This window comes from Pristiophorus japonicus, unplaced genomic scaffold (genome assembly GCF_044704955.1).
Source record: "Pristiophorus japonicus isolate sPriJap1 unplaced genomic scaffold, sPriJap1.hap1 HAP1_SCAFFOLD_71, whole genome shotgun sequence".
Classification (NCBI taxonomy): domain Eukaryota; kingdom Metazoa; phylum Chordata; class Chondrichthyes; family Pristiophoridae; genus Pristiophorus; species Pristiophorus japonicus.
Window position 1 is genome coordinate 846,415 of NW_027254624.1, and position 23,770 is coordinate 870,184.

A 23,770-nucleotide genomic window follows, 5' to 3' on the forward strand; every position below is an offset into this window, starting at 1 on the left:
GTCTTTCCTCAGGACCAGTGTGCATCTGAGTCAATGCGACACTCTCTGACATTTCTCCCCAGTCTATCCCCAGGACCCGTGTTTTCTGAGTGAATGTAACTCTCTCTGACCTTTCTCCCCAGTCTATCCCCAGGACCATTGTTTATCTGAGTCAATGGGACTCCCTCTGTCCTTTCTCCCCATTCTATTCCCAGGACCAGTGTGTATCTGAGTCAATGGGACTCTTTCTGACATTTCACCCCAGTCCATCCCCAGGACCAGGGTGTATCTGAGTCAATGGGACACTCTCTGAACTTTCTCCCCAGTCTATCCCCAGGACCAGTGTTTATCTGAGTCAATGGGACTCTCTCTGACCTTTCTCCCCAGTCTATCCCCAGGACCAGTGTGTATCTGATTCAATGGGACTCTCTCTGACCTTTCTCCCCAGTCTATCCCCAGGAACAGTGTGTATCTGAGTCAATGGGACACTCTCTGACCTTTCTCCCCAGTCCCCCATTACCAGTGTGTATCTGAGTCAATGGGACTCTCTGACCTTTCTCCCCAGTCTATCCCCAGGACCAGTGTTTATCTGAGTCAATGGTACTCTCTGACCTTTCTCCCCAGTCTATCCCCAGGACCAGTGTGTATCTGAGTCAATGGGACACTCTCTGACCTTTCTCCCCAGTCTATCCCCAGGACCAGTGTTTATCTGAGTCAATGGTACTCTCTGACCTTTCTCCCCAGTCTATCCCCAGGACCAGTGTGTATCTGAGTCAATGGGACACTCTCTGACCTTTCTCCCCAGTCTATCCCCAGGACCAGTGTGTATCTGAGTCAATGGGACTCTCTGACCTTTCTCCCCAGTCTATCCCCAGGGCCAGTGTGCATCTGAATCAATGGGACACTCTCTGACCTTTCTCCCCAGTCTATTCCCAGGACCAGTGTGTATCTGAGTCAATGGGACTCTCTCTGACCTTTCTCCCCAGTCTATCCCCAGGACCAGTGTTTATCGAAGTCAATGGGACTCTCTCTGACCTTTCTCCCCAGTCTATCCCCAGGACCAGTGTTCATCTGAGTCAATGGAACTCTCTCTGACCTTTCTCCACAGTCTATCCCCAGGACCAGTGTGTATCTGAGTCAATGGGACTCTCTCTGACCATTCTCCCCAGTCTATCCCCAGGACCAGTGTGTATCTGAGTCAATGGGACACTCTCTGACCTTTCTCCCCAGTCCCCCAGTACCAGTTTGTATCTGAGTCAATGGGACTCTCTGACATTTCTCCACAGTCTATCCCCTGGACCAGTGTGTATCTGAGTCAATGGTACTCTCTGACCTTTCTCCCCAGTCCCCCAGTACCAGTGTGTATCTGAGTCAATGGGACTCTCTGACCTTTCTCCCCAGTCTATCCCCAGGACCAGTGTGCATCTGAATCAATGGGACACTCTCTGAACTTTCTCACCAGTCTATCCCCAGGACCAGTGTTTATCTGAGTCAATGGTACTCTCTGACCTTTCTCCCCAGTCTACCCCCAGGACCAGTGTGTATCTGAGTCAATTGGACTCTCTCAGATCTTGCTCCCCAGTCTATCCCCAGGACCAGTGCTGATCTGAGTCAAGGGATTCTCTCTGACCTTTCTCCCAAATCGATCCCCACGAACAGTGTGTACCTGAGTCAATGGGACTCTCTCTGACCTTTCTCCCCAGTCGATCCCCAGGACCAGTGTGTATCTGAGTCAATGGGAGACTCTCTGACCTTTCTCCCCAGTCTATCCCCAGGACCAATGTTTATCTGAGTCAATGGGACTCTCTCTGACCATTCTCCCCAGTCCATCCCCAGGACCAGTGTTTATCTGAGTCAATGGGACTCTCTCTGACCTTTCTCCCCAGTCCCCCAGGACCAGTGTGTATCTGAGTCAATGGGACTCTCTCTGATCTTTCCCCTCAGTCCATCCCCAGGACCAGTGTTTATCTGAGTCAATGGGACTCTCTCTGACCTTTCTCCCCAGTCTATCCCCAGGACCAGTGTGTATCTGAGTCAATTGAACACTCTCTGACCTTTCTCCCCAGTCTATCCCCAGGACCAGTGTGTATCTGAGTCAATGGGACACTCGCTGACCTTTCTCCCCAGTCTACCCCCAGGACCAGTGTGTATCTGAGTCAATAGAACACTCTCTGGCCTTTCTCCCCAGTCTATCCCCAGGACCAGTGTTTATCTGAGTCAATGGGACTCTCTCTCACCTTTCTCCCCAGACCCCCAGGACCAGTGTTTATCTGAGTCAATGGGACTCTCTGACCTTTCTCCCCAGTCTATCCCCAGGAACAGTGTGTATCTGAGTCAATGGGACACTCTCTGACCTTTCTCCCCAGTCCCCCATTACCAGTGTGTATCTGAGTCAATGGGACTCTCTGACCTTTCTCCCCAGTCTATCCCCAGGACCAGTGTTTATCTGAGTCAATGGTACTCTCTGACCTTTCTCCCCAGTCTATCCCCAGGACCAGTGTGTATCTGAGTCAATGGGACACTCTCTGACCTTTCTCCCCAGTCTATCCCCAGGACCAGTGTTTATCTGAGTCAATGGTACTCTCTGACCTTTCTCCCCAGTCTATCCCCAGGACCAGTGTGTATCTGAGTCAATGGGACACTCTCTGACCTTTCTCCCCAGTCTATCCCCAGGACCAGTGTGTATCTGAGTCAATGGGACTCTCTGACCTTTCTCCCCAGTCTATCCCCAGGGCCAGTGTGCATCTGAATCAATGGGACACTCTCTGACCTTTCTCCCCAGTCTATTCCCAGGACCAGTGTGTATCTGAGTCAATGGGACTCTCTCTGACCTTTCTCCCCAGTCTATCCCCAGGACCAGTGTTTATCGAAGTCAATGGGACTCTCTCTGACCTTTCTCCCCAGTCTATCCCCAGGACCAGTGTTCATCTGAGTCAATGGAACTCTCTCTGACCTTTCTCCACAGTCTATCCCCAGGACCAGTGTGTATCTGAGTCAATGGGACTCTCTCTGACCATTCTCCCCAGTCTATCCCCAGGACCAGTGTGTATCTGAGTCAATGGGACACTCTCTGACCTTTCTCCCCAGTCCCCCAGTACCAGTTTGTATCTGAGTCAATGGGACTCTCTGACATTTCTCCACAGTCTATCCCCTGGACCAGTGTGTATCTGAGTCAATGGTACTCTCTGACCTTTCTCCCCAGTCCCCCAGTACCAGTGTGTATCTGAGTCAATGGGACTCTCTGACCTTTCTCCCCAGTCTATCCCCAGGACCAGTGTGCATCTGAATCAATGGGACACTCTCTGAACTTTCTCACCAGTCTATCCCCAGGACCAGTGTTTATCTGAGTCAATGGTACTCTCTGACCTTTCTCCCCAGTCTACCCCCAGGACCAGTGTGTATCTGAGTCAATTGGACTCTCTCAGATCTTGCTCCCCAGTCTATCCCCAGGACCAGTGCTGATCTGAGTCAAGGGATTCTCTCTGACCTTTCTCCCAAATCGATCCCCACGAACAGTGTGTACCTGAGTCAATGGGACTCTCTCTGACCTTTCTCCCCAGTCGATCCCCAGGACCAGTGTGTATCTGAGTCAATGGGAGACTCTCTGACCTTTCTCCCCAGTCTATCCCCAGGACCAATGTTTATCTGAGTCAATGGGACTCTCTCTGACCATTCTCCCCAGTCCATCCCCAGGACCAGTGTTTATCTGAGTCAATGGGACTCTCTCTGACCTTTCTCCCCAGTCCCCCAGGACCAGTGTGTATCTGAGTCAATGGGACTCTCTCTGATCTTTCCCCTCAGTCCATCCCCAGGACCAGTGTTTATCTGAGTCAATGGGACTCTCTCTGACCTTTCTCCCCAGTCTATCCCCAGGACCAGTGTGTATCTGAGTCAATTGAACACTCTCTGACCTTTCTCCCCAGTCTATCCCCAGGACCAGTGTGTATCTGAGTCAATGGGACACTCGCTGACCTTTCTCCCCAGTCTACCCCCAGGACCAGTGTGTATCTGAGTCAATAGAACACTCTCTGGCCTTTCTCCCCAGTCTATCCCCAGGACCAGTGTTTATCTGAGTCAATGGGACTCTCTCTCACCTTTCTCCCCAGACCCCCAGGACCAGTGTTTATCTGAGTCAATGGGACTCTCTGACCTTTCTCCCCAGTCTATCCCCAGGACCAGTGTGTATCTGAGTCAATGGGACTCTCTCCGATCTTTCTCCCCACACCACCAGGACCAGTGTTTATCTGAGTCAATGGGACTCTCTGACCTTTCTCCCCAGTCTATCCTCAGGACCAGTGTGTATCTGAGTCAATGGGACTCTCTCTGACCTTTTTCCCCAGTCTATTCTCAGGACCAGTGTGTATCTGATTCAATGGGACACTCTCTGACCTTTCTCCCCAGTCTATCCCCAGGACCAGTGTGTATCTGAGTCAATGGGACACTCTCTGACCTTTCTTCCAAGTCTATCCCCAGGACCAGTGTGTATCTGAGTCAATGGGACTCTCTCTGACATTTCTCCCAAGTCTATCCCAAGGCCCACTGTGTATCTGTGTCAATAGGACTCTCTCTGACCTTTCTCCCCAGACCCCCAGGACCAGTATTTATCTGAGTCAATGGGACTCTCTCTGAACTTTCTCCCCAGACCCCGAGGACCAGTGTGTATCTGAGTCAATATGACACTCTCTGACCTTCTCCCCAGTCAATCCCCAGGACCAGTGTGTATCTGAGTCAATGGGACACTTTCTGACCTTTCGCCCCAGTCTATCCCCAGGACCAGTGTGTACCTGAGTCAATGGGGCTCTCTCTGACCTTTCTCCCCAGTCTTTCCCCAGGACCAGTGTGCATCTGAGTCAATGGGACACTCTCTGACATTTCTCCCCAGTCTATCCCCAGGACCAGTCTTTATCTGAGTCAATGGGACTCTCTCTGACCTTTCTCCCCAGTCTATCCCCAGGACCATTGTTCATCTGAGTCAATGGGACTCCCTCTGACCTTTCTCCCCATTCTATCCCCAGGACCAGTGTGTATCTGAGTCAATGGGACTCTTTCTGACATTTCACCCCAGTCCATCCCCAGGACCAGGGTGTATCTGAGTCAATGGGACACTCTCTGACCTTTCTCCGCAGTCTATCCCCAGGACCAGTGTTTATCTGAGTCAATGGGACTCTCTCTGACCTTTCTCCCCAGTCTATCCCCAGGACCAGTGTGTATCTGAGTCAATGGGACTCTCTCTGACCTTTCTCCCTAGTCTATCCCCAGGACCAGTGTGCATCTGAATCAATGGGACACTCTCTGACCTTTCTCCCCAGTCTATCCCCAGGACCAGTGTTTATCTGAGTCAATGGTACTCTCTCTGACCTTTCTCCCCAGTCTATCCCCAGGACCAGTGTTTATCTGAGTCAATGGGACACTCTCTGACCTTTCTCCCCAGTCTATCCCCAGGACCAGTGTTTATCTGAGTCAATGGGACACTCTGACCTTTCTCCCCAGTCTATCCCCAGAACCAGTGTGTATCTGAGTCAAAGGGACTCTCTGTGACCTTTCTCCACAGTCTATCCCCTGGACCAGTGTGTATCTGAGTCAAAGGGACTCTCTCTGATCTTTCTCCCCAGACTATCCCCAGGACCAGTGTGTATCTGAGTCAATGGGACACTCTCTGACCTTTCTCCCCAGTCGATCCCCAGGACCAGTGTGTATCCGAGTCAATGGGACACTCTCTGACCTTTCTCCCCAGTCTATCCCCAGGACCAGTGTGTATCTGAGTCAATGGGATTCTCTCTGATCTTTCTCCCCAGTCTATCCCCAGGACCAGTGTGTATCTGAGTCAATGGGACTCTCTGACCTTTCTCCACAGTCTATCCCCAGGACCAGTGTGTATCTGAGTCAATGGCACTCTCTGAAAATTTCTCCCCAGTCTATCCCCAGGACCAGTGTGTATCTGAGTCAATGGGATTCTCTCTGACCTTTCTCCCCATTCTATCCCCAGGACCAGTGTTTATCTGAGTCAATGGGACACTCTCTGATCTTTCTCCCCAGTCTCTCCCCAGGACCAGTGTGTATCTGAGTCAATGGAACTCTCTCTGACCTTTCTCCCCAATCCCCCAGGACCAGTTTTTATCTGAGTCAATGGGACTCTCTCTGATCTTTCTCCCCAGTCTAACCCCAGGTGCTGCGTGTATCTGAGTCAAAGGAACTCTCTCTGACCTTTCTCCCCAGTCTATCCCCAGGACCAGTATTTATCTGAGTCAATGGGACACTCTCTGATCTTTCACCCCAGTCTCTCCCCTGGACCAGTGTTTATCTGAGTCAATGGAACTCTCTGACCTTTCTGCCCAGTCTATCCCCAGGACCAGTTTGTATCTGAGTCAATGGGACACTCTCTGATATTTCTCCCCAGTCTATCCCCAGGACCAGTGTGTATCTGAGTCAATGGGACTCTCTCTGACCTTTCTCCCCAGTCTATCCCCAGACCAGTGTGTATCTGAGTCAATGGGACTCTCTCTGACCTTTCTACCCAGTCGATCCCCAGGACCTGTGTGTATCTAAGTCAATTGGACACTCTCTGACCTTTCTCCCCAGTCTATCCCCAGGACCAATGTTTATCTGAGTCAATGGGACTCTCTCTGACCTTTCTCCCCAGTCTATCCCCAGGACCAGTATGTATCTGAGAAAATGGGACTCTCTCTAATCTTGCTCCCCAGTCTATCCCGAGGACCAGTGTTTATCTGAGTCAAGGGACTCTCTCTGACCTTTCTCCCAAGTCGATCCCCACGACCAGTGTGTACCTGAGTCAATGGGACTCGCTCTGACCTTTCTCCCCAGTCCATCCCCAGGACCAGTGTTTATCTGAGTCAATGGGACTCTCTCTGACCTTTCTCCCCAGTCTATCCCCAGGACCAATGTTTATCTGAGTCAATGGGACTCTCTCTGACCTTTCTCCACAGTCTATCCCCAGGACCAATGTGTATCTGAGTCAATGGGACTCTCTCTGACCTTTCTCCCCAGTCTATCCCCAGGACCAGTGTGTATCTGAGTCAATGGGACACTCTCTGACCTTTCTCCCCAGTCCCCCAGTACCAGTGTGTATCTGAGTCAATGGGACTCTCTGACATTTCTCCACAGTCTATCCCCTGGACCAGTGTGTATCTGAGTCAATGGTACTCTCTGACCTTTCTCCCCAGTCCCCCAGTACCAGTGTGTATCTGAGTCAATGGGACTCTCTGACCTTTCTCCCCAGTCTATCCCCAGGACCAGTGTGCATCTGAATCAATGGGACACTCTCTGAACTTTCTCCCCAGTCTATCCCCAGGACCAGTGTTTATCTGAGTCAATGGTACTCTCTGACCTTTCTCCCCAGTCTATCCCCAGGACCAGTGTGTATCTGAGTCAATTGGACTCTCTCAGATCTTGCTCCCCAGTCTATCCCCAGGACCAGTGCTGATCTGAGTCAAGGGATTCTCTCTGACCTTTCTCCCAAGTCGATCCCCACGACCAGTGTGTACCTGAGTCAATGGGACTCTCTCTGACCTTTCTCCCCAGTCGATCCCCAGGACCAGTGTGTATCTGAGTCAATGGGAGACTCTCTGACCTTTCTCCCCAGTCTATCCCCAGGACCAATGTTTATCTGAGTCAATGGGACACTCTCTGACCTTTCTCCCCAGTCCCCCAGTACCAGTGTTTATCTGAGTCAATGGGACTCTCTCTGACCTTTCCCCTCAGTCCATCCCCAGGACCAGTGTTTATCTGAGTCAATGGGACTCTCTCTGACCTTTCTCCCCAGTCTATCCCCAGGACCAGTGTGTATCTGAGTCAATTGAACACTCTCTGACCTTTCTCCCCAGTCTATCCCCAGGACCAGTGTGTATCTGAGTCAATGGGACACTCGCTGACCTTTCTCCCCAGTCTACCCCCAGGACCAGTGTGTATCTGAGTCAATAGAACACTCTCTGGCCTTTCTCCCCAGTCTATCCCCAGGACCAGTGTTTATCTGAGTCAATGGGACTCTCTCTCACCTTTCTCCCCAGACCCCCAGGACCAGTGTTTATCTGAGTCAATGGGACTCTCTGACCTTTCTCCCCAGTCTATCCCCAGGACCAGTGTGTATCTGAGTCAATGGGACTCTCTCCGATCTTTCTCCCCACACCACCAGGACCAGTGTTTATCTGAGTCAATGGGACTCTCTGACCTTTCTCCCCAGTCTATCCCCAGGACCAGTGTGTATCTGAGTCAATGGGACTCTCTCTGACCTTTTTCCCCAGTCTATTCTCAGGACCAGTGTGTATCTGATTCAATGGGACACTCTCTGACCTTTCTCCCCAGTCTATCCCCAGGACCAGTGTGTATCTGAGTCAATGGGACACTCTCTGACCTTTCTTCCAAGTCTATCCCCAGGACCAGTGTGTATCTGAGTCAATGGGACTCTCTCTGACATTTCTCCCAAGTCTATCCCAAGGCCCACTGTGTATCTGAGTCAATAGGACTCTCTCTGACCTTTCTCCCCAGACCCCCAGGACCAGTATTTATCTGAGTCAATGGGACTCTCTCTGAACTTTCTCCCCAGACCCCGAGGACCAGTGTGTATCTGAGTCAATATGACACTCTCTGACCTTCTCCCCAGTCTATCCCCAGGACCAGTGTGTATCTGAGTCAATGGGACACTTTCTGACCTTTCGCCCCAGTCTATCCCCAGGACCAGTGTGTATCTGAGTCAATGGGACTCTCTGACCTTTCTCCACAGTCTATCCCCAGGACCAGTGTGTATCTGAGTCAATGGGACTCTCTGAAAATTTCTCCCCAGTCTATCCCACAGGACCAGTGTGTATCTGAGTCAATGGGATTCTCTCTGACCTTTCTCCCCATTCTATCCCCAGGACCAGTGTTTATCTGAGTCAATGGGACACTCTCTGATCTTTCTCCCCAGTCTATCCCCAGGACCAGTGTGTATCTGAGTCAATGGAACTCTCTCTGACCTTTCTCCCCAATCCCCCAGGACCAGTTTTTATCTGAGTCAATGGGACTCTCTCTGATCTTTCTCCCCAGTCTAACCCCAGGTGCTGCGTGTATCTGAGTCAAAGGAACTCTCTCTGACCTTTCTCCCCAGTCTATCCCCAGGACCAGTATTTATCTGAGTCAATGGGACACTCTCTGATCTTTCACCCCAGTCTCTCCCCTGGACCAGTGTTTATCTGAGTCAATGGAACTCTCTGACCTTTCTGCCCAGTCTATCCCCAGGACCAGTTTGTATCTGAGTCAATGGGACACTCTCTGATATTTCTCCCCAGTCTATCCCCAGGACCAGTGTGTATCTGAGTCAATGGGACTCTCTCTGACCTTTCTCCCCAGTCTATCCCCAGACCAGTGTGTATCTGAGTCAATGGGACTCTCTCTGACCTTTCTACCAAGTCGATCCCCACGACCAGTGTGTACCTGAGTCAATGGGACTCGCTCTGACCTTTCTCCCCAGTCCATCCCCAGGACCAGTGTTTATCTGAGTCAATGGGACTCTCTCTGACCTTTCTCCCCAGTCTATCCCCAGGACCAATGTTTATCTGAGTCAATGGGACTCTCTCTGACCTTTCTCCACAGTCTATCCCCAGGACCAGTGTGTATCTGAGTCAATGGGACTCTCTCTGACCTTTCTCCCCAGTCTATCCCCAGGACCAGTGTGTATCTGAGTCAATGGGACACTCTCTGACCTTTCTCCCCAGTCCCCCAGTACCAGTGTGTATCTGAGTCAATGGGACTCTCTGACATTTCTCCACAGTCTATCCCCTGGACCAGTGTGTATCTGAGTCAATGGTACTCTCTGACCTTTCTCCCCAGTCCCCCAGTACCAGAGTGTATCTGAGTCAATGGGACTCTCTGACCTTTCTCCCCAGTCTATCCCCAGGACCAGTGTGCATCTGAATCAATGGGACACTCTCTGAACTTTCTCCCCAGTCTATCCCCAGGACCAGTGTTTATCTGAGTCAATGGTACTCTCTGACCTTTCTCCCCAGTCTATCCCCAGGACCAGTGTGTATCTGAGTCAATTGGACTCTCTCAGATCTTGCTCCCCAGTCTATCCCCAGGACCAGTGCTGATCTGAGTCAAGGGATTCTCTCTGACCTTTCTCCCAAGTCGATCCCCAGGACCAGTTTGTACCTGAGTCAATGGGACTCTCTCTGACCTTTCTCCCCAGTCGATCCCCAGGACCAGTGTGTATCTGAGTCAATGGGAGACTCTCTGACCTTTCTTCCCAGTCTATCCCCAGGACCAATGTTTATCTGAGTCAATGGGACTCTCTCTGACCATTCTCCCCAGTCCATCCCCAGGACCAGTGTTTATCTGAGTCAATGGGACTCTCTCTGACCTTTCTCCCCAGTCCCCCAGGACCAGTGTGTATCTGAGTCAATGGGACTCTCTCTGATCTTTCCCCTCAGTCCATCCCAAGGACCAGTGTTTATCTGAGTCAATGGGACTCTCTCTGACCTTTCTCCCCAGTCTATCCCCAGGACCAGTGTGTATCTGAGTCAATTGAACACTCTCTGACCTTTCTCCCCAGTCTATCCCCAGGACCAGTGTGTATCTGAGTCAATGGGACACTCGCTGACCTTTCTCCCCAGTCTACCCCCAGGACCAGTGTGTATCTGAGTCAATAGAACACTCTCTGGCCTTTCTCCCCAGTCTATCCCCAGGACCAGTGTTTATCTGAGTCAATGGGACTCTCTCTCACCTTTCTCCCCAGACCCCCAGGACCAGTGTTTATCTGAGTCAATGGGACTCTCTGACCTTTCTCCCCAGTCTATCCCCAGGACCAGTGTGTATCTGAGTCAATGGGACTCTCTCCGATCTTTCTCCCCACACCACCAGGACCAGTGTTTATCTGAGTCAATGGGACTCTCTGACCTTTCTCCCCAGTCTATCCCCAGGACCAGTGTGTATCTGAGTCAATGGGACTCTCTCTGACCTTTTTCCCCAGTCTATTCTCAGGACCAGTGTGTATCTGATTCAATGGGACACTCTCTGACCTTTCTCCCCAGTCTATCCCCAGGACCAGTGTGTATCTGAGTCAATGGGACACTCTCTGACCTTTCTTCCAAGTCTATCCCCAGGACCAGTGTGTATCTGAGTCAATGGGACTCTCTCTGACATTTCTCCCAAGTCTATCCCAAGGCTCACTGTGTATCTGAGTCAATAGGACTCTCTCTGACCTTTCTCCCCAGACCCCCAGGACCAGTATTTATCTGAGTCAATGGGACTCTCTCTGAACTTTCTCCCCAGACCCCGAGGACCAGTGTGTATCTGAGTCAATATGACACTCTCTGACCTTCTCCCCAGTCTATCCCCAGGACCAGTGTGTATCTGAGTCAATGGGACGCTTTCTGAACTTTCGCCCCAGTCTATCCCCAGGACCAGTGTGTACCTGAGTCAATGGGACTCTCTCTGACCTTTCTCCCCAGTCTTTCCCCAGGACCAGTGTGCACCTGAGTCAATGGGACACTCTCTGACCTTTCTCCCCAGTCTATCCCCAGGACCAGTCTTTATCTGAGTCAATGGGACACTCTCTGACCTTTCTCCCCAGTTTATCCCCAGGACCATTGTTCATCTGAGTCAATGGGACTCCCTCTGACCTTTCTCCCCATTCTATCCCCAGGACCAGTGTGTATCTGAGTCAATGGGACTCTTTCTGACATTTCACCCCAGTCCATCCCCAGGACCAGGGTGTATCTGAGTCAATGGGACACTCTCTGACCTTTCTCCGCAGTCTATCCCCAGGACCAGTGTTTATCTGAGTCAATGGGACTCTCTCTGACCTTTCTCCCCAGTCTATCCCCAGGACCAGTGTGTATCTGAGTCAATGGGACACTCTCTGACCTTTCTCCCTAGTCTATCCCCAGGACCAGTGTGCATCTGAATCATTGGGACACTCTCTGACCTTTCTCCCCAGTCTATCCCCAGGACCAGTGTTTATCTGAGTCAATGGTACTCTCTCTGACCTTTCTCCCCAGTCTATCCCCAGGACCAGTGTTTATCTGAGTCAATGGGACACTCTCTGACCTTTCTCCCCAGTCTATCCCCAGGACCAGTGTTTATCTGAGTCAATGGGACACTCTGACCTTTCTCCCCAGTCTATCCCCAGAACCAGTGTGTATCTGAGTCAAAGGGACTCTCTGTGACCTTTCTCCACAGTCTATCCCCAGGACCAGTGTGTATCTGAGTCAAAGGGACTCTCTCTGATCTTTCTCCCCAGACTATCCCCAGGACCAGTGTGTATCTGAGTCAATGGGACACTCTCTGACCTTTCTCCCCAGTCGATCCCCAGGACCAGTGTGTATCCGAGTCAATGGGACACTCTCTGACCTTTCTCCCCAGTCTATCCCCAGGACCAGTGTGTATCTGAGTCAATGGGATTCTCTCTGATCTTTCTCCCCAGTCTATCCCCAGGACCAGTGTGTATCTGAGTCAATGGGACTCTGTGACCTTGCTCCACAGTCTATCCCCAGGACCAGTGTGTATCTGAGTCAATGGGACTCTCTGAAAAATTCTCCCCAGTCTCTCCCCAGGACCAGTGTGTATCTGAGTCAATGGGATTCTCTCTGACCTTTCTCCCCATTCTATCCCCAGGACCAGTGTTTATCTGAGTCAATGGGACACTCTCTGATCTTTCTCCCCAGTCTATCCCCAGGACCAGTGTGTATCTGAGTCAATGGAACTCTCTCTGACCTTTCTCCCCAATCCCCCAGGACCAGTTTTTATCTGAGTCAATGGGACTCTCTCTGATCTTTCTCCCCAGTCTAACCCCAGGTGCTGCGTGTATCTGAGTCAAAGGAACTCTCTCTGACCTTTCTCCCCAGTCTATCCCCAGGACCAGTATTTATCTGAGTCAATGGGACACTCTCTGATCTTTCACCCCAGTCTCTCCCCTGGACCAGTGTTTATCTGAGTCAATGGAACTCTCTGACCTTTCTGCCCAGTCTATCCCCAGGACCAGTTTGTATCTGAGTCAATGGGACACTCTCTGATATTTCTCCCCAGTCTATCCCCAGGACCAGTGTGTATCTGAGTCAATGGGACTCTCTCTGACCTTTCTCCCCAGTCTATCCCCAGGACCAGTGTGTATCTGAGTCAATGGGACTCTCTCTGACCTTTCTACCCAGTCGATCCCCAGGACCTGTGTGTATCTAAGTCAATTGGACACTCTCTGACCTTTCTCCCCAGTCTATCCCCAGGACCAATGTTTATCTGAGTCAATGGGACTCTCTCTGACCTTTCTCCCCAGTCTATCCCCAGGACCAGTGTGTATCTGAGAAAATGGGACTCTCTCTAATCTTGCTCCCCAGTCTATCCCGAGGACCAGTGTTTATCTGAGTCAAGGGACTCTCTCTGACCTTTCTCCCAAGTCGATCCCCCCGACCAGTGTGTACCTGAGTCAATGGGACTCGCTCTGACCTTTCTCCCCAGTCCATCCCCAGGACCAGTGTGTATCTGAGTCAATGGGACACTCTCTGACCTTTCTCCCCAGTCTATCCCCAGGACCAGTGTTTATCTGAGTCAATGGGACTCTCTCTGACCTTTCTCCCCAGTCTATCCCCAGGATCAGTGTTTATCTGAGTAAATGGGACTCTCTCTGACTTTTCTCCCCAGTTCCCCAGGACCAGTGTGCATCTGAGTCAATGGGACTCTCTCTGACCATTTCCCTCAGTCCATCCCCAGGACCAGTGTTTATCTGAGTCAATGGGACTCTCTCTGACCTTTCTCCCCAGTCTATCCCCAGGAGCAGTGTGTATCTGAGTCAACAGAACACTCTCTGATCTTTCTCCCCAGTCTATCCCCAGGACCAGTGTGTATCTGAGTCAATGGGACACTCTCTGACCTTTCTCCCCAGTCTATCCCCAGGACCAGTGTGTATCTGAGTCAATGGGACACTCTCTGACCTTTCTCCCCAGTCCATCCCCAGGACCAGTGTTTATCTGAGTCAATGGGACACTCTCTGACCTTTCTCCCCAGTCTATCCCCAGGACCAGTGTGTATCTGAGTCAATAGAACACTCACTGACCTTTCTCCCCAGTCTATCCCCAGGACCAGTGTTTATCTGAGTCAATGGGACGCTCTCTGATATTTCTCCCCAGTCTAACCCCAGGACCAGTGTGTATCTGAGTCAATGGGACTCTCTCTGACCTTTCTCCCCAGTCTCTCCCCAGGACCAGTGCTTATCTGAGTCAATGGGACTCTCTCTGACCTTTCTCCCCAGTCTATGCCCAAGACCAGTGTGTATCTGAGGCAATGGGACTCTCTCTGACCTTTCTCCCCAGTCTATCCCCAGGACCAGTGTTCATCTGAGTCAATGGGACTCTCTCTGACCTTTCTCCCCAGTCTATCCGCAGGACCAGTGTGTATCTGAGTCAATGGGACTCTCTGACCTTTCTCCCCAGTCTACTCCCAGGACCAGTGTTTATCTGAGTCAATGGGACTCTCTCTGACCTTTCTCCCCAGTCTATCCCCAGGACCAGTTTGTATCTGAATCAATGGGACTCTCTCTGACCTTTCTCCCCAGATCCCCAGGACCAGTATGTATCTGAGTCAATGGGACTCTCTCTGACCTTTCTCCCCAGTCTATCCCCAGGACCAGTGTGTATCTGAGTCAATGGGACACTCTCTGACCTTTCTCCCCAGTTTATCCCCAGGACCAGTTTGTATCTGAGTCAATGGGACTCTCTCTGACCTTTCTCCCCAGTCTCTCCCCAGGACAAGTGTGTATCTGAGTCAATGGGACTCTCTCTGACCTTTCTCCCCAGTCTATCCCCAGGACAAGTGTTTATCTGAGTCAATGGGACTCTCTCAGAACTTTCTCCCCAGTCTATCCCCAGGACCAGTTTGTATCTGAGTGAATGGGACTCTCTGACCTTTCTCCCCAGTCTATCCCCAGGACCAGTGTGTATCTGAGTCAATGGGATTCTCTCTGACCTTTCTCCCCAGTCCCCCAGGACCAGTTTTTATCTGAGTCAATGGGACTCTCTATGATCTTTCTCCCCAGTCTAACCCCAGGAGCAGCGCGTATCTGAGTCAATGGAACTCTCTCTGACCTTTCTCCCCAGTTTATCCCCAGGACCAGTGTTTATCTGAGTCAATGGGACTCTCTGACCTTTCTCCCCAGTCTATCCCCAGGACCAGTGTGTATCTGAGTCAATGGGATTCTCACTGACCTTTCTCCCCAGTCTATCCCCAGGACCAGTGTGTATCTGAGTCAATGGGACTCTCTGACCGTTCTCCACAGTCTATCCCCAGGACCAGTGTGTATCTGAGTCAATGGGACACTCTCTGACCTTTCTCCCCAGTCTATCCCCAGGACCAGTGTTTATCTGTGTCAATGGGACTCTCTCTGACTTTTCTCCCCAGTCTCTCCCCAGGACCAGTTTGTATCTGAGTCAATGGGGCTCTCTCTGACCTTTCTCCCCATTCTATCCCCAGGACCAGTGTTTATCTGAGTCAATGGGACACTCTCTGATCTTTCTCCCCAGTCTATCCCCAGGACCAGTGTGTATCTGAGTCAATGGGACCTCTCTCTGACCTTTCTCCCCAGTCTATCCCCAGTACCAGTATTTATCTGAGTCAATGGGACACTCTCTGATCTTTCTCCCCAGTCTAACCCCAGGAGCAGCGTTTATCTGAGTCAATGGAACTCTCTGACCTTTCTCCCCAGTCTATCCCCAGGACCAGTGTTTATCTGAGTCAATGGGACTCTCTCTGACATTTCTCCCTAGTCTATCCCCAGGACCAGTGTGTATCTGAGTCAATGGGACACTCTCTGACCTTTCTCCCCAGTCTATCACCTGGACCAGTGTGTATCTGAGTCAATGGGACAGTCTCTGACTTTTCTCCCTAGTCTATCCCCAGGACCAGTGTTCATCTAAGTCAATGGGACTCTCTCTGACCTTTCTCCCCAGTCTATCCGCAGGACCAGTGTGTATCTGAGTCAATGGGACTCTCTGACCTTTCTCCCCAGTCTACCCCCAGGACCAGTGTGTATCTGAGTCAATGGGACACTCTCTGACCTTTCTCCCCAGTCTATCACCTGGACCAGTGTGTATCTGAGTCAATGGGACTCTCTCTGACTTTTCTCCCCAGTCTATCCCCAGGACCAGTGTGTATCTGAGTCAATGGGACACTCTCTGACCTTTCTCCCCAGTTTATCCCCAGGACCAGTTTGTATCTGAGTCAATGGGACTCTCTCTGACCTTTCTCCCCAGTCTCTGCCCAGGACCAGTGTGTATCTGAGTCAATGGGACTCTCTCTGACCTTTCTCCCCAGTCTATCCCCAGGACCAGTGTGTATCTGAGTCAATGGGACTCTCTCTGAACTTTCTCCCCAGTCTATCCCCAGGACCAATTTGTATCTGAGTTATTGGGACTCTCTGACCTTTCTCCCCAGTCTATCCCCAAGACCAGTGTGTATCTGAGTCAATGGGATTCTCTCTGACCTTTCTCCCCTGTCCCCCAGGACCAGTTTTTATCTGAGTCAATGGGACTCTCTCTGATCTTTCTCCCCAGTCTAACCCCAGGAGCAGCGCGTATCTGAGTCAATGGAACTCTCTCTGACCTTTCTCCCCAGTTGATCCCCAGGACCAGTATTTATCTGAGTCAATGGGACTCTCTGAGCTTTCTCCCCAGTCTATCCCCAGGACCAGTGTGTATCTGAGTCAATGGGATTCTCACTGACCTTCCTCCCCAGTCTTTCCCCAGGACCAGTGTGTATCTGAGTCAATGGAACTCTCTGACCTTTCTCCACAGTCTATCCCCAGGACCAGTGTGTATCTGAGTCAATGGGACACTCTCTGACCTTTCTCCCCAGTCTATCCCCAGGACCAGTGTGTATCTGTGTCAATGGAACTCTCTCTGACTTTTCTCCCCAGTCTATCCCCAGGACCAGTTTGTATCTGAGTCAATGGGACACTCTCTGATCTTTCTCCCCAGTCTAACCCCAGGAGCAGCGTGTATCTGAGTCAATGGAACTCTCTGACCTTTCTCCCCAGTCTATCCCCAGGACCAGTGTTTATCTGAGTCAATGGGACTCTCTCTGACATTTCTCCCCAGTCTATCCCCAGGACCAGTGTGCATCTGAGTCAATGGGACAGTCTCTGACTTTTCTCCCTAGTCTATCCCCAGGACCAGTGTGTATCTGAGTCAATGGGACTCTCTCTGACCTTTCCCCCCAGTCTATCCCCAGGAGCAGTGTGTATCTGAGTCAATGGGACCCTCACTGACCTTTCTCCCCAGTCTATCCCCAGGACCAGTGTGTATCTGAGTCAATGGGACTCTCCCTGACCTTACTCCCCAGTCCCCCAGGACCAGTGTGTATCTGAGTCAATGGGACTCTCTCTGACCTTTCCCCCCAGTCCATCCCCAGGACCAGTGTGTATCTGAGTCAATGGGACTCTCTCTGACCTTTCTCCCCAGTCTATCCCCAGGACCAGTTTGTATCTGAATCAATGGGACTCTCTCTGACCTTTCTCCCCAGATCCCCAGGACCAGTATGTATCTGAGTCAATGGGACTCTCTCTGACCTTTCTCCCCAGTCTATCCCCAGGACCAGTGTGTATCTGAGTCAATGGGACACTCTCTGACCTTTCTCCCCAGTTTATCCCCAGGACCAGTTTGTATCTGAGTCAATGGGACTCTCTCTGACGTTTCTCCCCAGTCTCTCCCCAGGACCAGTGTGTATCTGAGTCAATGGGCCTCTCTCTGACTTTTCTCCCCAGTCTATCCCCAGGACCAGTGTGTATCTGAGTCAATGGGACTCTCTCTGAACTTTCTCCCCAGTCTATCCCCAGGACCAGTTTGTATCTGAGTTAATGGGACTCTCTGACCTTTCTCCCCAGTCTATCCCCAGGACCAGTGTGTTTCTGAGTCAATGGGATTCTCTCTGACCTTTCTCCCCAGTCCCCCAGGACCAGTTTTTATCTGAGTCAATGGGACTCTCTGACCTTTCTCCCCAGTCTATCCCCAGGACCAGTGTGTATCTGAGTCAATGGGATTCTCACTGACCTTTCTCCCCAGTCTATCCCCAGGACCAGTGTGTATCTGAGTCAATGGGACTCTCTGACCTTTCTCCACAGTCTATCCCCAGGACCAGTGTGTACCTGAGTCAATGGGACACTCTCTGACCTTTGTCCCCAGTCTATCCCCAGGACCAGTGTGTATCTGTGTCAATGGGACTCTCTCTGACTTTTCTCCCCAGTCTCTCCCCAGGACCAGTTTGTATCTGAGTCAATGGGGCTCTCTCTGACCTTTCTCCCCATTCTATCCACAGGAACAGTGTTTATCTGAGTCAATGGGACACTCTCTGATCTTTCTCCCCAGTCTATCCCCAGGACCAGTATGTATCTGAGTCAATGGGACTCTCACTGACATTTCTCCCCAGTCTATCCCCAGTACCAGTATTTATCTGAGTCAATGGGACACTCTCTGATCTTTCTCCCCAGTCTAACCCCAGGAGCCGCGTTTATCTGAGTCAATGGAACTCTCTGACCTTTCTCCCCAGTCTATCCCCAGGACCAGTGTTTATCTGAGTCAATGGGACTCTCTCTGACATTTCTCCCTAGTCTATCCCCAGGACCAGTGTGTATCTGAGTCAATGGGACACTCTCTGACCTTTCTCCCCAGTCTATCACCTGGACCAGTGTGTATCTGAGTCAATGGGACAGTCTCTGACTTTTCTCCCTAGTCTATCCCCAGGACCAGTGTTCATCTGAGTCAATGGGACTCTCTCTGACCTTTCTCCCCAGTCTATCCGCAGGACCAGTGTATATCTGAGTCAATGGGACTCTCTGATCTTTCTCCTCAGTCTACCCCCAGGACCAGTGTTTATCTGAGTCAATGGGACTCTCTCTGACCTTTCTCCCCAGTCTATCCCCAGGACCAGTTTGTATCTGAGTCAATGGGACTCTCTCTGACCTTTCTCCCCAGATTCCCAGGACCAGTATGTATCTGAGTCAATGGGACTCTCTCTGACCTTTCTCTCCAGTCTATCCCCAGGACCAGTGTGTATCTGAGTCAATGGGACACTCTCTGACCTTTCTCCCCAGTTTATCCCCAGGACCAGTTTGTATCTGAGTCAATGGGACTCTCTCTGACCTTTCTCCCCAGTCTCTCCCCAGGACCAATGTGTATCTGAGTCAATGGGACTCTCTCTGACCTTTCTCCCCAGTCTATCCCCAGGACCAGTTTGTATCTGAGTCAATGGGACTCTCTCTGAACTTTCTCCCCAGTCTATCCCCAGGACCAGTTTGTATCTGAGTTAATGGGACTCTCTGACCTTTCTCCCCATTCTATCCCCAGGACCAGTGTGTATCTGAGTCAATGGGATTCTCTCTGACCTTTCTCCCCAGTCCCCCAGGACCAGTTTTTATCTGAGTCAATGGGACTCTCTCTGATCTTTCTCCCCAGTCTAACCCCAGGAGCAGCGCGTATCTGAGTCAATGGAACTCTCTCTGAACTTTCTCCCCAGTTTATCCCCAGGACCAGTATTTATCTGAGTCAATGGGACTCTCTGACCTTTCTCCCCAGTCTATCCCCAGGACCAGTGTGTATCTGAGTCAATGGGATTCTCACTGACCTTTCTCCCCAGTCTATCCCCAGGACCAGTGTGTATCTGAGTCAATGGGACTCTCTGACCTTTCTCCACAGTCTATCCCCAGGACCAGTGTGTATCTGAGTCAATGGGACACTCTCTGACCTTTCTCCCCAGTCTATCCCCAGGACCAGTGTGTATCTGTGTCAATGGGACTCTCTCTGACTTTTCTCCCCAGTCTATCCCCAGGACCAGTTTGTATCTGAGTCAATGGGGCTCTCTCTGACCTTTCTCCCCATTCTATCCCCAGGACCAGTGTTTATCTGAGTCAATGGGACACTCTCTGATCTTTCTCCCCAGTCTCTCCCCAGGACCAGTGTGTATCTGAGTCAATGGGACTCTCTCTGACCTTTCTCCCGAGTCTATCCCCAGTACCAGTATTTATCTGAGTCAATGGGACACTCTCTGATCTTTATCCCCAGTCTAACCCCAGGAGCAGCGTTTATCTGAGTCAATGGAACTCTCTGACCTTTCTCCCCAGTCTATCCCCAGGACCAGTGTTTATCTGAGTCAATGGGACTCTCTCTGACATTTCTCCCTAGTCTATCCCCAGGACCAGTGTGTATCTGAGTCAATGGGACACTCTCTGACCTTTCTCCCCAGTCTATCACCTGGACCAGTGTGTATCTGAGTCAATGGGACATTCTCTGACTTTTCTCCCTAGTCTATCCCCAGGACCAGTGTGTATCTGAGTCAATGGGACTCTCTCTGACCTTTCTCCCCAGTCTATCCCCAGGACCAATTTGTATCTGAGTCAATGGGACCCTCACTGACCTTTCTCCCCAGTCTATCCCCAGGACCAGTGTGTATCTGAGTCAATGGGACTCTCTCTGACCTTTCTCCCCAGTCCCCCAGGACCAGTGTGTATCTGAGTCAATGGGATACTCTGACCTTTCCCCCCAGTCCATCCCCAGGACCAGTGTGTATCTGAGTCAATGGGACTCTCTCTGACCTTTCTCCCCAGTCTATCCCCAGGACCAGTTTGTATCTGAATCAATGGGACTCTCTCTGACCTTTCTGCCCAGATCCCCAGGACCAGTATGTATCTGAGTCAATGGGACACTCTCTGACCTTTCTCCCCAGTCTATCCCCAGGACCAGTGTGTATCTGAGTCAATGGGACACTCTCTGACCTTTCTCCCCAGTTTATCCCCAGGACCAGTTTGTATCTGAGTCAATGGGACTCTCTCTGACGTTTCTCCCCAGTCTCTCCCCAGGACCAGTGTGTATCTGAGTCAATGGGACTCTCTCTGACCTTTCTCCCCAGTCTATCCCCAGGACCAGTGTGTATCTGAGTCATTGGGACTCTCTCTGACCTTTCTCCCCAGTCCCCAAGGACCAGTTTTTATCTGAGTCAATGGGACTCTCTCTGATCTTTCTCCCCAGTCTAACCCCAGGAGCAGCGCGTATCTGAGTCAATGGGACACTCTCTGACCTTTCTCCCCAGTCCATCCCCAGGACCAGTGTTTATCTGAGTCAATGGGACACTCTCTGACCTTTCTCCCCAGTCTATCCCCAGGACCAGTGTGTATCTGAGTCAATAGAACACTCACTGACCTTTCTCCCCAGTCTATCCCCAGGACCAGTGTTTATCTGAGTCAATGGGACGCTCTCTGATATTTCTCCCCAGTCTAACCCCAGGACCAGTGTGTATCTGAGTCAATGGGACTCTCTCTGACCTTTCTCCCCAGTCTATCCCCAGGACCAGTGCTTATCTGAGTCAATGGGACTCTCTCTGACCTTTCTCCCCAGTCTATGCCCAAGACCAGTGTGTATCTGAGGCAATGGGACTCTCTATGACCTTTCTCCCCAGTCTATCCCCAGGACCAGTGTTCATCTGAGTCAATGGGACTCTCTCTGACCTTTCTCCCCAGTCTATCCGCAGGACCAGTGTGTATCTGAGTCAATGGGACTCTCTGACCTTTCTCCCCAGTCTACTCCCAGGACCAGTGTTTATCTGAGTCAATGGGACTCTCTCTGACCTTTCTCCCCAGTCTATCCCCAGGACCAGTTTGTATCTGAATCAATGGGACTCTCTCTGACCTTTCTCCCCAGATCCCCAGGACCAGTATGTATCTGAGTCAATGGGACTCTCTCTGACCTTTCTCCCCAGTCTATCCCCAGGACCAGTGTGTATCTGAGTCAATGGGACACTCTCTGACCTTTCTCCCCAGTTTATCCCCAGGACCAGTTTGTATCTGAGTCAATGGGACTCTCTCTGACCTTTCTCCCCAGTCTATCCCCAGGACCAGTGTGTATCTGAGTCAATGGGACTCTCTCTGACCTTTCTCCCCAGTCTCTCCCCAGGACCAGTGTGTATCTGAGTCAATGGGACTCTCTCTGACCTTTCTCCCCAGTCTATCCCCAGGACAAGTGTGTATCTGAGTCAATGGGACTCTCTCTGAACTTTCTCCCCAGTCTATCCCCAGGACCAGTTTGTATCTGAGTTAATGGGACTCTCTGACCTTTCTCCCCAGTCTATCCCCAGGACCAGTGTGTATCTGAGTCAATGGGATTCTCTGTGACCTTTCTCCCCAGTCCCCCAGGACCAGTTTTTATCTGAGTCAATGGGACTCTCTCTGATCATTCTCCCCAGTCTAACCCCAGGAGCAGCGCGTATCTGAGTCAATGGAACTCTCTCTGACCTTTCTCCCCAGTTTATCCCCAGGACCAGTGTTTATCTGAATCAATGGGACTCTCTCTGACCTTTCTCCCCAGATCCCCAGGACCAGTATGTATCTGAGTCAATGGGACTCTCTCTGACCTTTCTCCCCAGTCTATCCCCAGGACCAGTGTGTATCTGAGTCAATGGGACACTCTCTGACCTTTCTCCCCAGTTTATCCCCAGGACCAGTTTGTATCTGAGTCAATGGGACTCTCTCTGACCTTTCTCCCCAGTTTATCCCCAGGACCAGTTTGTATCTGAGTCAATGGGACTCTCTCTGACCTTTCTCCCCAGTCTCTCCCCAGGACCAGTGTGTATCTGAGTCAATGGGACTCTCTGACCTTTCTCCCCAGTCTATCCCCAGGACCAGTGTGTATCTGAGTCAATGGGATTCTCACTGACCTTTCTCCCCAGTCTATCCCCAGGACCAGTGTGTATCTGAGTCAATGGGACTCTCTGACCTTTCTCCACAGTCTATCCCCAGGACCAGTGTGTACCTGAGTCAAAGGGACACTCTCTGACCTTTCTCCCCAGTCTATCCCCAGGACCAGTGTGTATCTGAGTCAATGGGACTCTCTCTGACCTTTCTCCCCAGTCCCCCAGGACCAGTGTGTATCTGAGTCAATGGGACTCTCTCTGACCTTTCCCCCCAGTCCATCCCCAGGACCAGTGTGTATCTGAGTCAATGGGACTCTCTCTGACCTTTCTCCCCAGTCTATCCCCAGGACCAGTTTGTATCTGAATCAATGGGACTCTCTCTGACCTTTCTGCCCAGATCCCCAGGACCAGTATGTATCTGAGTCAATGGGACACTCTCTGACCTTTCTCCCCAGTCTATCCCCAGGACCAGTGTGTATCTGAGTCAATGGGACACTCTCTGACCTTTCTCCCCAGTTTATCCCCAGGACCAGTTTGTATCTGAGTCAATGGGACTCTCTCTGACGTTTCTCCCCAGTCTCTCCCCAGGACCAGTGTGTATCTGAGTCAATGGGACTCTCTCTGACCTTTCTCCCCAGTCTATCCCCAGGACCAGTGTGTATCTGAGTCATTGGGACTCTCTCTGACCTTTCTCCCCAGTCCCCAAGGACCAGTTTTTATCTGAGTCAATGGGACTCTCTCTGATCTTTCTCCCCAGTCTAACCCCAGGAGCAGCGCGTATCTGAGTCAATGGGACACTCTCTGACCTTTCTCCCCAGTCCATCCCCAGGACCAGTGTTTATCTGAGTCAATGGGACACTCTCTGACCTTTCTCCCCAGTCTATCCCCAGGACCAGTGTGTATCTGAGTCAATAGAACACTCACTGACCTTTCTCCCCAGTCTATCCCCAGGACCAGTGTTTATCTGAGTCAATGGGACGCTCTCTGATATTTCTCCCCAGTCTAACCCCAGGACCAGTGTGTATCTGAGTCAATGGGACTCTCTCTGACCTTTCTCCCCAGTCTATCCCCAGGACCAGTGCTTATCTGAGTCAATGGGACTCTCTCTGACCTTTCTCCCCAGTCTATGCCCAAGACCAGT